This window comes from Mixophyes fleayi, chromosome 5, assembly GCF_038048845.1.
Source record: "Mixophyes fleayi isolate aMixFle1 chromosome 5, aMixFle1.hap1, whole genome shotgun sequence".
Taxonomy (NCBI): Eukaryota; Metazoa; Chordata; class Amphibia; order Anura; family Limnodynastidae; genus Mixophyes; species Mixophyes fleayi.
The window spans coordinates 237,576,311-237,592,353 of record NC_134406.1 but is presented as its reverse complement, the minus strand read 5'-3'; the positions used below and the strand labels follow the sequence as shown (position 1 = coordinate 237,592,353).

Sequence of the window (16,043 nt, the reverse complement as noted above, 5' to 3'; positions counted from 1 at the left end):
TTACTGTGGTCTTGACGTTCCTCGTTACACAAATGCAAATAATAGTTGGTTACAGATAAGATATAACTATGGGCAAACCTAATACAGACAGTGATGGTGCAATATTAAATTAGAGAGCTCCATTAGGAATGCACAGTGTCAGGAATCATATATTTCACTATTGTCTCAGTCATGGTTACTATATGATAACTGGGTAAGAAATAATCTATGTTTTATGATAGATTACAGTGGTGGACGCAGGGGGGGTTTCTGGGTCCCCAAAAACCCCCCCTCCGCTAACTATGTGCCCACCATAGTGGCAGTGTCCTATACAGCAGCCGCGGCGCTGTCAAAGAAGCGTCCGCGGTGGTGCTGTATTGTACACGGCACCGCCGCGGATGCTTCTTTGACAGCGCCGCGGCTGCCGTGTAGGACAGCGCTGCCGAAACGGAGCAGCAGCTCTCTCTGGGTTTTTTTTTTTTGGGTCAGGGGGGAAACCACCCCCCCTGACAATCCTGCGTGCGCCCCTGGATTAAGAATATAATTCTGTTAACTGTCCAAATCATTATATGTAGCCTGTGTGTTCAAAAGAGAGGGACGCACCTGTTACTTTTTATTGTGACGGACCAGGTCCTTTTTTAGATTTATTTAGAATGTCAATAAATAAAAACAACCTTTCTGGAATGTCACATGGGGTTAATATCACATTTACCAGAGATGCCTGGTAAACATTTTTTTTTTTGGGGGGGGGGGGTAGGGGGTTGCAAGCTGCATAATAGCATAAAGTGTGTTATTTGAATAACTGGAAATGGCATAAAATGGAAAATTATGTCTAATATTCACAAACAGGTTCAAGTGCTGTCATTACGTGGAATCAAAGAGGAGTCGGAGAGGTAGATAGCATGCAAGCATGCAGATCTGGCAGCCTGTCCTTGTGACAGACAGAGACTGCATCAAAGTTCCTTGTAACTTGCCTGTGGTGTCTGTCAAGAGAGAACAGAATAACTATAAGGAAAACTCAAGGGTAGAACTAATGGCAGGATGTGTAGTACTTAACACATCCTTATTTGTAATAGTATGAACAAGGGCAAACATATTTGTGATTAAATATGCATTAGGTAAGAAGGTTTGTGAAGAATACCACAGATTCCTTTATATGAGTGTTTAACGTCTATCACTGCATCCCATTATGTTCTTTACTACTTGTATAGAAAATAAATTATTTCCAAGAAATTAACTAACGTCTTGAGTCACAGGGAATGGATGGGCTGAAAATCAGCAATTTCAAGGACTCCACTCAGTATTGGAGCTACGGCAGAAGGTTAATCAGTTCAGCTTACCTATATGTTTCATTTTATGGTAAAATACACATGTGCTGTTACAACTGATTGCGCAATCACAGTAGCATCGAAAAGATTTAAAATTTATGAACAAATTTGTAAATTCCTTTTTTGATGTTGTTCATTCCCAGTGAACTATATTCTCACAGAGAGTTACTAATGGACATCTTCACTGAGTGTAGGTGGCAGATAAAACAACAACAATAACAATTACTGAGTTTTATTATTGGAAGACCTAACTCATGCAGAGTCTTCTGCAAATGACAACGAGCCCAAAAAAATCTAATTAAACCCTGACTTTAAGTATTAGAGTGGTGACAGCACTATGGCTTAGTGGTTAGCACTTCTGCCTCGCTGCACCGGAGTCATGAGTTCGATTCCCGACCATGGCCTTATCTGTGTGGAGTTTGTATGTTCTCCCCGTGTTTATGTGGGTTTCCTCCGGGTGCTCCAGTTTCCTCCCACACTCCAAAAAACATACTAGTAGGTTAATTGGCTGCTATCAAATTGACCCTAGTCTGCCTGTATGTATGTTAGGGAATTTAGACTGTAAGATCTACTGGGGCAGGGACTATATGAGTGAGTTCTCCGTACAGCGCTGCGTAATTCGAGGCGCTATATAAATAAATAAATGATAATGATGAGTTACAAAACAAATAACCATAAAAGACTAAACATGTGAATGCTCAGATATACTGCATTTAAGACCTGGATACATTTAGGGAATTTACATTTAAATCACAAAAAAAGTTGATCAAATATGAAATTACCTTTTGATCTTCACAACTAAGCAGATCACTTCCTATGCTATAAAGAACGTTAAAAACAACACACCTCCAGGTTACCCAGTACTGTTTTATTTATTCATGACATCAGAATTTGTGCACTACGAGACTGATTTAATGTTAGCAGCAAATCCAGCTAAAGGGTACAAATCTACCCCAGGACAAACCATACTGCAAAGCAACGGATGCAAACGCATATGCCACACAAATAGTCCGCACCTTTACATTTACACTGAAATTTAGATTCCATTCCAGAGTTTTCCCTATAAAGTTGGATAACAGAAAATGTCTAGGAGGGCAGCTTGTCTTAGGCACCGTGGCTGCAGTTTCATACTGCACTTCTATCTGGATTGCACCGAGTTCTGAGGAATGTTTACCGGTAATTATCTTGTTCCCAGATTTTTGTCTCTCTATAACCATAGCTCTTTGTAATGTTCTACCTTGTTCAGTTTGAATCTTTTAAATCTCTAATATGACTAAAGTGGTATTTATATGTACAAAAATAACTCACAACAGGCGATTATTTTTTATTTTTACACTGGAGAGTAAATAAAGGAATTATGTGGCCTCTGAGATAACATATCGCACCCGTGCAAATTTGAGTTTGGAATTACAAGAAATGTAAACATTGTTTCAAATTTAGTATTTTTTTGTAATTTATGGCTAGGTTTTGGAAAATGTATTTTTATTTCACATGGTACTCAGTGCCTTGTGAATCAGCATTAAAAAAATTTACTTTAATTTATTTCACATTCATCATATGCGGCAACAGTATATGAACAATGTGTTGGGGGCTGAATACTTTTTCAAGGCACTGTATGCGTAAAGTAAAACACAGTAGAGCCCAGCCATGCAGTTGTATTTGTAAAGAACCTCTGCCACTGTTGCGAGGTATATCAAGGTCAGGGTCATACCGGTCAACTATTCTGAATGTATTCCAACCTTCTCGTTCAACAAATGAACCTGATATTACCTGTATACAGGACACCAGAATGGGCTCTCTATCCTCCTTCCCCATGTTGCATCTAACATCACATACAAGTTAATATACTAGCTCTTTAATTAATAGTATTGCACCAATCTCTGACTATGTCTGTGTCACTAATTACCATGGCCAGTAATTAAACCAGTACCCTTGTGAACCTGTACCCCAAACATCAGCCTTTGTTACCTTGCATTTTGTTTCTGTATATATATTATGTATTTACATTGCAAGTTCTTTGATGAAGGATCTGATACTAATGCTTTTTCCTATAACACTTTGCTATCCCATTTTGTATTGTTTGTTTCCTTTAGTTTTGTATGGTGCACTGGTCTGTCTTGCATCATATTAATATATGTATACATCAATATAAACAGTGCTAGTTAATAGAGGCTCTGTGTTGCATACTGGTCATAAAATAAACCATGCATTGTATACTGGTCATCAGAATGAGCTCTGCATTGTATATCGGTCATTAGATTGGTATCTGCATTGCACTGGTTGCTATAATGTGTCTTGCATTGTATACTGGTAAGATTGTGCTGCAGTGTATTATTTAAGTATAGCTCTTGGAAATAACTAGCTGAACCCAAGTCTAATTTATTCTTCTACAGGTGGACGTGTTGTCACTCCAGCTGTGGCTGAACTACTCCTTATGTCTAGCTCAGCATGTCCCAAAGCCGAATGATGCAAGAACAACATCAAGAAAAATTAAAGTTAAAAACAACAAGCAGATAAGTTTAATTTAACTCCCTTATCCAAATAAACATACAGGTGTTCTGACAATAATTTCTTCAGTGGCAGTTCTGCAAAAAGCAAAATTCAACACCAAAACAAGAAATACAACACAAATGCTATTCTCCAGTCTAGCAAAAGAAAAAAATTCATTGTCAAAAAGATCAAAAATTGTATTTCCAGAACAAAAAATGGTACAGTCATGTGAAAATTTTACACATTCAAAAATTGTATTTCGAAGAAAAAGACACCCAGCAAATTTTGTATCTGAACAGTTTAATATTAGCTGCATCATGGTTGCCGAGAAGTATTGGTAAATAACTCTCTTTGCAGAAGACATAATTATGGGTTTCTAAAAGATGATCCTTTTTGAATGCATTTTTTTTCATTGCCACCAGCCACAATCAATAACATGAGTATTTTTTTTTCAACTACAGGAAATGGTATCTGACAATGGCTTGTTCTCCAGCACAATTTTTAAAAAATCTCAGAAACATATATTGAAGTGCCTCAGAGTTGGTTTTTGCTTCATGTGAAACAAATACTGGTTTGTAAGTCCAGTTATTCTCTATTCAGAATCAGTGAATCACCCTGGGTTGTTCTCAGGCACTGTAAAAACTGGTATCCTCATAAAGAGGCATTAGAAAAGTGCAAAAGTATACAAAACAAATCAAAATAAAATGACCATGTATCAATATATTGATAAACAGTTCACAATGTAAAAGAGAATGCTACATGCAGGCTATCTCTCTAAGTATTTTATCAAATGCGCCTACTGTAATAATATATATTTTACATGGAAACATTTGTTGTACATTTGGAATGAATAAACAAACAAACAGTTCTCAGATGCCATATAATCACTATAAGTTTAGAAGTCTGTTAGAAACTTGTCAGCAGAGGGCCGTTTCTTTAATTTATCATTAATGGATACTATCTTGAAATGGAGACTAATAGCAACTTTATTGCAGCATAATAATTTTTTTTAAAGTTTGATCCCATAGATTGTAAGCTTGTGAGCAGGGTTCTTTTACCTATCTGTCTATATGCATTACCCAGTATTGTTTTATTAATGTTTGTTCCCAATTGTAAAGCGCTACTGAATTTGCTGGCGCTATATAAATAAATAAATGATGATGATGATCCCAATATCGCAAAAGGAAAGAAGATATTAATCGAATGCTCACAGTGTAATTGACATTACAGTCCTATCTGATAACAAAAACTGACTAGTTGACATTCTAAAACCAGTTATGCAGGGACTAAAGCAGTTTTTCCCCACCAAATTCAGAATAATTATCAGAATACATTTTCTTTCCTTTTGACATAGATGTCACAGAGTGTCCAGCAAGGAAAACACTGAGGGCTGCCTTGGAATGCAATGGGTTGGCCGCACCCACATGGCACAATTTGTTTATTTATTTCGCATCTTGTTTTGTCACTTTCACCTTTGTGTTTATTTTTCACAGATCTAAGGGGTGCAGTAGACCCGTATGGGCTCTGCATTTCCCAATGATCTAAAGTGGGTGATGTGGTCCTGAGGCTCTTACTCCATTGATGACCCCCTTACAGGAAGGGGCACGTTTCTGGTCCCTAGGTGAAGCCTCTGCGGATCCCACGGAAAAGGGACTCCCCTTAGTCTTGCACTGAAGGAGGGGTCTAAAGAATATTGCCTCCTAAGGGACCTTTTGGCTTCAGAAGTTGGAGATAGAGGGGCCCTTTCACGTTTGAGCAGAGACTGAAGCCTGCCACATGCCTGGGCACTTTTTTGGTGGGCACAAGATTACCGTTCCCAGGCTTTTTTTGAAAAAATGGACTGGAGTGCCATTCAACTTGGATGTTGGCACACCGGACATGCTATTTACTGGGCCGTCTCCTGGATAGGCAGTGGGTATCAGAGATATTTAATTTTTAAAGACAAAATAATAAATGTATTGTATTATGTATTAGTTGTATTATTTATCAATAAAAACAGGTCCCTCGGATGACAAGTTCTAATTGAATCTCATTAATGTGTATCTCCAAAGTATCCCAGAATCCTTAGGAATGATATCTCATCCTACTGTCCTAGGTGCCTTTAATTATGTCATAGCCACATATTCTCTCGTCTTCTCCACCACATAACATATGTAGAATTCTGCTACTAAACTGTGACAATAGCCATGTCGCATTTAGTTTCTCAGCAGATGAAGAGTTCTAGAATTATGAGGCTATTGTCTTTGTGGGAAAGAGGATTCTAGGAGACTGCCTCTGTGTTAGATGCGCAAATGGCTATATTTTAACAACCAGAAAACTTTTTAAAAAAACTATACAATGTAGCCATTAAGCTCAAACACTGCTGAACCAGCTAGAACATGTTTTTACCTCCTTGCCTTGCTCAAATTTAGCTCCTATATTCTAGCTTTTGTTTAGTTCTAGAATTTCTGGCAATTTTACAAATTTTAGAGCCGAACTGACAAATCGGTTTGAGAACCACTAAACAAGTTCAAGCATCTCTACTTATGAATAATTCTGCTCTAGTGTGTTTATACTCATGTGGTAGAGGAAGAAACATTCTCTTACTGCACAGCACTGCATAATATGTTGACACTATGATTAAGCTATGTAGTCTAGAAGCTGTAGTACAACTAACTGAGTTCCAATTTTTAGAATTACAATACCCAGAATTCTTGTTATATTGCATGTCTTCCATATATGGTAAATGCAAGAGTCAACAAATACTGCATTTTATATGCAGATTAAAGGACAGTGCCAATTTAAAGAATATTTTATTTCTGAGTATTAAGAACAGCATTAAAAAGTCATATCTATGGCTTGTATTTGAAACAATCTGAAGTTTTACCACACATTACAATGTTACATTGATGTGGGAAGTGTAATATTAAATTGAGATAGAGCAATTTAAATTTGTTCTGCATGAACTTTATAATAACCTAGGCCAACACAATACACTAGATTATTATTTATACTGTATGTCTTTTGACAGTGGAATGTTGGGAAGGGAAAACCGATCCCACAGTGGTTTCCTATTATTATTGTTTACTTGTACATCCTCATAATATAACACAGCGCTTTCAGAGAATACTTTCTTACTATATTTCTTAGTATGATATGGTGGTAGTATGCTGTATTACAGCAAGTAGTTACCACCCAACATTTGGCTAGTCGGCCTTGGAACATGGGGCATAGCTAGGGCATGACGGTGGCGTGGCCACATCACAACAGGGGAGAGGTCACGTAATGAGGATGAGTGGTCACATCACAACAGGGGAGAGGTCACCTCATGATGGTTCATGGTCACATCACAACAGGGGAGAGGTCACCTCATGATGGTTCATGGTCACATCACAACAGGGGAAAGGTCATCTCATGATGGTTCATGGTCACATCACAACAGGGGAGAGGTCACGTCACGATGGTGCGTGGTCACATCCCAACAGGGGAGAGGTCACATCACAATTGTGTGTGGTCACACCCCGGGGGGCGTACCTAGCTCTTTTGAAGCACTTGGCTGCCCCATTCTCCCCTCAAAACACCTGCATTACTCTCAAATCAGAACTGTCACACCTACATTGGGACGGTTGGGAGTATGAGTTAACTTATTCGGCCATTGTACTTTAAAATACATAACAGCAGAAATGGCTTCCACCTGAAACATAAAACTCAGCGCCATTTATCCTAGACAGACAGGGCAATGATCCAAAAGGTCTACTACTAGACTTCTTTAAAAACCCTTGTCGGTAACAAAATATGCAATGGAAAAAGAAAGAACAAAATAAATAAATTGACATTTAGCAATATGCAAAAAATGAAATATTAACAAATAATGCAGCTATAAAATAAAGCTAATATATGCCCAAGAAACGTGTGCCTTTTGTATTGTTTCTCTGAATGCAGAGCTTAAATAAATCCCATAAGCGGTGTCTGGATTTGTTGTTTAATTCAAGTTGCAGGTCTGGCGGGGTAGGGGCAGCCTGCAGTCACATCGATGATCAGTGTCGATGAGCTGATAGTAAACTACCTCTCCCATCGGGTGTAGTACTACTTAACAATAGTGTAAAAAACTACAGTGTTTACACCTACAGAATTACTGTGATACTGAAGAGAGCGACATGTAAGAAAGACCTACTTACCTGTAAACAGACACAGGGCAGATCCGATGTGAGGAGAGGGCGACACCTTCAAATGACGTCACTTCCAAACACAACTTAGATATTTCGGTTTTTAAAGCGGCAACACACAGACCCATATAAGTACTACCTTTACTTTATGGGTTTGTGCGTTGCCGCGGTTGAAAGTGACCTGATTTGGAAGTGTCTCCCTCTCCTATAGGGCTATACTACATTTACATTACATTCACATACCTCCCAACTGTCCCGCTTTAGAGGGAAAGTCCCGATTTGAGGGCTCTATCCCGCCATCCCGATTAGAACAGCTCTGTCTCGATCAGTGGCAGAGTCTGGAGGTGTTCTGCTCACTGCTGCTCTACATGGCAGAGAATGGGTCCCACAAATGATGTTTGGAGGAGAGAGGAGTACAGGTTAGCCTAGCATTTCAAAACTTAGGCCCACCCTGGGGGTGTGATCACGCCTCCCACTGTGATGTGGTCAAGTGGAATGGGCGTGGCCATACCTCCATCCCACTGCCGGAGAGTCTAATGTTGGAAGGTATACATGCATCCTGATAGTTTCAGTAATATGCAGCAAGCTATTTCCACTTTAAGAACACTTTAGTCTGAGCTCATGTACAACTCACAATATATACTCTTACAAAACATTTTTTTAAACTTCTTACATTCTAATCTGAATATAGTTGTAGATATTTTTTTCTTTAATTACCAATAGATTTATGCTTTCTTTTGGTAAACACTATGGGCCTGATTCAGCGTAAGCATAACCTGTGAAAAAGGCACACGTAAGTGCATTCGTATGTGTGCTGTATTTAGGGTTGAAGATGCGTCTGATTGAGTAGCAGATGCTTCTGCTTGACAACAGTCACACCCCTCAGACACTTATGGTTTGCTAGTTTGTCATTATCATTATCCGTTACTTACACCTGTACCTGACCAGCCGCAAATTAAAATACTTTTTCAGCAGTAACTGCAACTACGTCCCAGTCGGAATGATTGCCTACTATACAGCACCCCTTCCCTCTCCCGCCACGCTTATTCAGGTGTAAGGAGTTGAAACTGCCAAAAAGTTGCAGGTCTGAAGAGCCGTACGTTCACTGTCTGAGCATGCGCAGTGAGATAAAAAAGCAAAAAAACGCTACGCAAACGGACTTCCCAATCTGAAATAGGCCCTATAATTCAAAAAGTAAAGAATTAAATTTTGCTTTTCTAAACAAAAATCAATCGGGATTCATCATTGTGACGAAATACGGATTGAAGCAGTGCTTGGCCTTCTCGCTGTGCTGTAAAAGAAATATGACACAAAATTTTTCTGTTCTGCTCTGGGCCGTTTCTGATAATGAGCTATGAGATAAGAGGCAAAATTAGAAACAAATGGAGTTTGGATTCCTCCTACGAATCTTGTGGTTCTCAATAACATTTACCGTATTTTGTGACAAATAAAGGATGATAAATAGCTCCTTGTTAGTAAAATCATAATGGATATGGAGGCGAGTAAATGGGCGGTGTTTCCTGTTGCCCAGAAACCCTTCCTATACCACAGTTTGACTGCAGATTAGCCTCCTGCTGGCTGCAGCTCAGGCAGCGCTCGAGGAAACATAATTAGTGTCAGTGTGATCAGCAGCAGAAAGCTGTTTATGATCAGACTGATGCCGCGGAATGTGGTGTGCAAGGTCTGACATGTGCGTCATCACAGCCCCACCCCTACTGCACAATAACGCAGCTCGGTGGGGCCACGATGATACAAATTGCGTCAATGCAGCCTAAAAAGAGTGAGTGCAGGTCTCACTTTAAACTATGAGCTTTATTGGCATATTCTTCATATTTATAGAGTATTAACTGGGTAGTAAACACAGTTCAGGGGGATAAATCGCAGGTGCATAAAAGGTGTGTGTGTATGTAGATTATATACACACATACATATCCTTACATACATAAAGACTATGGATTTCATAACTGTCACCTTCAGACTCTATGTTAAGTGCAGTACTTATTGCTAAAAGGTCTTTCAGTGATGCAAACGTTTTCTGCTTCACCACGATCATACAATAACCAAAAAAGCATTTTAAAATATTCATAGAGGATTGTCCCAAGCACTGCAACATTTCATTTGACAACAAACATGCTGTGTTCCAAAACTGGTCCTATAGACTAGTTTCTATAAAAAGGCCAGCTCTCTAATTGAGATCTGAATCCACAGTTGCTGTGTGTCACCGTTTTCTTGCTCCTAGGAGCATTATTAACCATTCACAGAAACAGATGATGATAAATATATTAGAAGTACTTCACACTGGCTTCTGCTAAATTGCAACTCGTATCTTACAATTTCATCTGTGCATAGGGTCCCAAAAACGACTTTAATAATTGTAGCACACAAAATGTAATGAAAATATACACATTTTCTCACATTTTTTTTTTCTACATGTTTTTTAAATATGACTGACAGTTTTAAAGGGACAAAGGATAGACCTATCAGCACAGTGGTATAACTACATGCGTAGCATGCGATCCATTTGCTATGGGGCCCATCCAATCAGAACCGGCTCCTTATCTCCTAGAGTCTCCAAGCACATTTCTATAGCAATTATACTGTCGGTCCAGAGGCTGGACAATTTTTTTTATTCTTCTATGTGTAATCTTTTCTTGTTTATACTTCTAGTTTCCTACAAATATGAGTTGGAACTGTCTGTTTATGTGACCCAACCAGCCTAGGGATGGGCAGGTCTGCAGACTCTGCTGTTGAAAGTAGAGGCAGAGTAGAAGGGAGTCACATCCTCAGGAGCATGAACATTAAAACTACCCATATTTGTCAGTCATATTTAAGCTTGTATATATTCTATTTTTAAAGTAGTTAAAATGTCTGCCAGTATGTATTGTTATCTTGCAGACTAGTCCATTGTTTCAGCCTAGGCAAAAGGATTATTGTCCACCAGTCATGTATGAATGTACATAACACCAGGGGGTCTCTTGTCTTTGTTTAGCTGTGGGTCTGTGTGTGCTAGCATAGGGAAAAGGCCCACAGACAAAGCTCTATGTTTAATTACAGAGGACTGCATTGTGTATTTAAATGTAAATGTGTCTGGATTGTGATCTCTCCTGTTTAAACAAACTCTGCTGTTTGTTTATTTTTTCTGCAAATTTATTTTTTGCAAGGGGGCGCCGGCCCTGATTAATATAATGTGTAAGTGAGGGAGGAGTAGGGTAATATAATGTGTGAGTGGTGGGAGGGGGGGTATGTTAACATAATGTGTGAGGGGTGTAGTATGTTAGTATAATGTGTGAGGGGCGGTATATTAATATAATGAGTGAGGGAAGGGAGGGAGTAGTATGTTTTATTTGTGAGGTGGATGGGGGGCAATTTAATTTATTGATGGGCTATTTAAAAGTGGGGCCTGTTAATTTAAGGTGAGGTGACAGGACCTTTAATGCTGGTGTGCTTTGGGGCTATTCATTTAATAGGGAGCTGAGTTTGGGGAGGATGGCTATTTATTAAATATGAATAAGAATTATTTAATGCCGGGTATAGTTGTAGTAACTGATTATATATATTAAACATAAATACTATTAAATTTATCACTGCGGCTGTTTGGAGAGAGAGAAACAGGTTTATTTATTAAATGTGAATTCTATTATTTTAATGTTGGGGCTGGAGGGAGGCCTAATTTTAAAAGATGGGTGCTATTGATTTAACACCAGGGGTTAAAGGTATTATGGTCCGGTTTTTTCAACTCGCCGGAAATCGGCGAGTTTACAGCTAAAATTTAAAGCGGCGCTGGCTTGTAAAGGCAAACTTGCCTTTACAAACTAGCGCCGCTTTAAATTTTAGCTGTAAACTCGTTGATTTCCGGCGAGTTGAAAAAACTGGACCATAATACATTTACCCCTAAGGCTGGAGAGAGTTTTCTAGTACACATTTTTTTTACCAAATAGGGCCCCGACATTCCAGGATCCAGTCAAGCAGCAACTGATCTAAAGACACCTGCCAGACTGTTTAGCAGGTGTCTTTAGACAACCACTAGAAACCCACAGGTTGCCCACCACTGCCATAGTGTGACCAATTCGTTTTCCACTCCTCACACCTAGGCAAATGAAGGAGTGGGAGAGAGATTTCAATATAGGGCAGAAAAGAGGTTATATCCACACACTCCTACTCCTTCTGCATCCTCCAAATGCTGCTGTCATTATCATCAATGTTCCCATCAGCAGTAATACCCACTAATATGCCCATCAGCAGTAGTACCCACGAAAAGCAGTAATAAACAATAAGAGGGCAACCAGTATTAATTCCCATTGGAAGTAATACCCACTAAAATGCCCATCATCAGTAATAATCCCTAATGAACCCATTAGCAGTAATGCCCACTAATATGGCCACTCTTATACCCATTGGCAGTAGTACCCAATCATATGACCATCAGTTATAATGATCACTAATCCATACCAATGACTACTAATAAGTCCATCACAAGTAATGCCCACCAATATGATCATTGGTGCTATCCAAATGAAACATATGCAACATTTGGGATATAAAAGGTCCACTTTTACACTTTACAGTGGGGCAATAGTTTTGACAAAAATTCTGGCATACAATAGTCATGCTTCTAAAAATAGCAAGGTTTTTATTATGCTATGAGCACGACTGCTAAGGAAATGAGGTGAAGCGATCTTTTCCAAGTGTTGTGGTTGACCCAGCCAAACGTGTAGGTTAACAATACCAAAGAGAAAAGGAGTAAACTCACAAGAGCACCCTAGATAAACAACTTTGATCTTTCACCGAAATAAAAATAAATCAGTCTCTGGAAGTTATTTTACGAAGCAGGTCTTCAGTTTCATTCTTCAGTTTCATTTAATAAACACAAATGCGTGATTTTGTAGCGTTCTCTATGTAATGTAGATGAATGGTGTCCTGTGGATGTGTTTGCATAACGAACACAGCCTAGGTAGTCTTTCCCTACACATTTTAATGCAACCTGTAGATAGTATTATTACCTATTTATTATATTTCAGTATGCTCATTACATTGCTAGTGACCTTTATGTTGTAATTTCTTACTGTATTAGCTTTCCTTATACTGAGCTGCACTCTGTTTTGCATGATACATCTGCAGTCTGCAAGTATCACAGCTTTGATTCAGTAATCAAAACAGATATAGTCTTATTTTACCTTTTATTCTTTAATTGCATTTTTGCTACTGTACACTACACTTACAAAACACTTGTTATTTTATGGGGTAATAGTATGTTGCGACTAATTCAGGGAATATTCACAAACAAAATGCTTGAATCAGATTGCAATTCCACCGGTTAGATGGCCACAATCATGTACGATAGACTCAGATTCAAAATAAGCTGTTTACATTAAAATTAGTATTTTTTTTAAATACAATTTTTTTTTAAATAATAAAAAAGTATTATATTCTATGAACAAGTTAGAAAAACAATTTGTGGCCAGTGTCAGCTTCACTACCTAGAGTCACTTGTAAATACAGCTCTGTTCATCACTGAGCACTCCAGGGATTGAAAACATTTGTTTGTAAATGTCAGGCCTATTTTGATCCCGTTATCCACAATTAACATGCAAAATATCTACGTAAACCTACATTCCATCCTAAATAGTCTCCAGGCTATAGGCGCGCGCATGACAAATATTAGGGCATTTTGGGGGGGTTCATGAAAGGGGCCCCTTCTGTGTTACAACACTAAATTGAGAGGGGGGAGAGGGGTTACCTAAATGTAGACCACTTGTTAAGAAATAAAAACAGTTCTTTATAAGAAACTATTATATGGCTGAATACTGTATGTCGCCCACTGAACATTTGATGAGATCTAGAGGAGAAATTTCAGTTTTATCGATGTGTATTCTATCTACCCGTGCTTAACTCAGCCATGTTCTAATCAGAGCTGCAACATTACTGCAGCTTTTTCTATTGCTACCTGCTGTGCTTTGCCTCACAGTTCTTACAAAATGTATTTCAGAATCCTTAAAGAACAACACTGGATAAACATGTCTACCATCCACACATTCAGTGTTGAGCTAAAGCAAATTTGTCACATAAAGCAGCGTCCGTTTCCGCTTCAAGTAGCAAACCTGCCATTTCTTCTTATCACTAGTCATCTAGGTGTGTGCTTATTTGTTCTGAGAACATGCTGTGCTAGTATAGCACACTCAGTTGTGACTCCAGTATATTAATGAAATTGTAATGGAAAAAGGAAATTGCATACAACTGGTAATATCGCCACAGCATATACATCATTTTTGTTATGTTTTGTCACAGAATCTTAAATTTTTTCCCCTATCTTAACTTCCACAAACACAAATGACGGATTTCTTTCCATATTCCCGGCTATGACATTTGCCGTAAATTTAATTTATAATAGTGTACCAAGTATCCAGTGCTGCACTGTCATTGAGATTATTAAAATGATAGTTCTGTGAGATGATCTATCAGTCCAAACTGCAGGACTTGGACCAATCTCGTCTATATTAAAATTACCTGCTCTGTAAGAAAGCCATAACTCTTCCTCTTTCTCTTGCAAGTTTGCCTTCTGTTTTGAGTTTTGTGAATAATTGCATTCTGCTGATCAAAACTAAATTGTAATGTACTCCGCACACTGTCATTGATCACTAGAAGCGCTAATATCAGAATAAAAAATATGTTTATGTTTCCAACTAACACTGACATCTTTATAATAAAAACCCGGTGTTGTTATTGTATGAAGATCACAATTTTCTAAAGTACAGTTTTCTACGGATGTGAAAAACCTGCAATTAAATTATGTTAAATTTGAAATCCACGGCTCCTCGGTTTTGCAGTGATTTAAGGGTAACTTGTAACTTTAATGTAATATATTACAGAAGCATGACTATATAGTACTTTGTCACATTATATGCTCGTGTTTAAGGCTATCAGCAGATAACTAAAACTCGTCACTAACAAAAGCAAGATGAATAATTGTACAGCTAGTGGAATAACCATATCCTTGTGATATCAGAAATGAGGGTTATTAGCTAAATCTGCCGCCTACACAGAGTGAAGGTGGTAAGTTCGTGGGCTGAACCAAAAATCATCCTACAAGATGGCTGCTTCCGCTATGGATACAATTCCATGTTGCTCTGGAAACTAAACGAGTAGTGTCTTAATGGTGAAAACCGTAGGTGTGACTGTAAGCCATACATGAAACTTCACAAATACTGAAGGTATTGTTAAAAGAACATGACATACATTACACATGCAATAGTAACGATTTAAAATATAAAATGTAGGGGCTTGTTAATGATGATATTAAAGTCAATTTGTAAAAGCGATGGGGTCCAGTGGCAATGGAGGGCGGCATGTAGCCGCTGTACACGCTGCAACAGCTGCAATTGTGACACTGCCTGTAATCTATTACAATCACTGCAAGTGGATACTCAGACAGGCAAAGCGGAGGTCACACAAGGACGAACTCAAGATTGGCCCCCCCATCCTTAAACCTGGCCCCCCCATCCTTAAACCTTTACTTTAGGGCCCACCATTATATTCTTCTACCCTTGATTAATGCCAATGGGTTTTGTTGTTATTTTTACAATATAAGTTAACTAATATGTTCCCAATATTTTAATGTCAGTTGTATGGCTTTTTTATTCACTATAGCCTAGGTTCCCAAAATGTGCGTCGCGGCTCCCAGGGGTGCTGCGGCGCTGTCACAAGGGTGACGTGGCCAGAGGATAAAAAAAAATACCAATCCGGCGGCGCCCAGGACCCAGCATCCTCCTCCCTCTTTGCTTCTCATTGAATGTCGGGTGTGACATCATCACGCCCGACATTCAGTGACAAGCAGCAGGAGAGAGGATACTGGGTAAGAAGAAAGAAGAAAAGACAGAAGAAATAGAAGAAAGAAGGTGGTAGGAAACAGCAATGGAGGGGCAAAAGAATGAAGGAGGGGGCAGAGTGAGGATGCAGAGGGGGCAGAGTGAATGGATGCAGAGGGGCACAGAGTGTGTGGAGATGAAGGAGGGCACAGAGTGAGTTAGCTGTAAATTATTCTTTGACAGAAATATAATGGAAAAAAATATATAAAAATATTATTTTCCCTTGGATTTATGTGTAT

General features: G+C 38.7%; 1 protein-coding gene across 1 annotated transcript in view; it reads right to left on the bottom strand.

The window, feature by feature from the left end:
* Positions 1–16,043, bottom strand: part of LOC142159092 (uncharacterized) — a 304,132-nt gene that overhangs the window by 9,860 nt on the left and 278,229 nt on the right. The window lies entirely within an intron of this gene.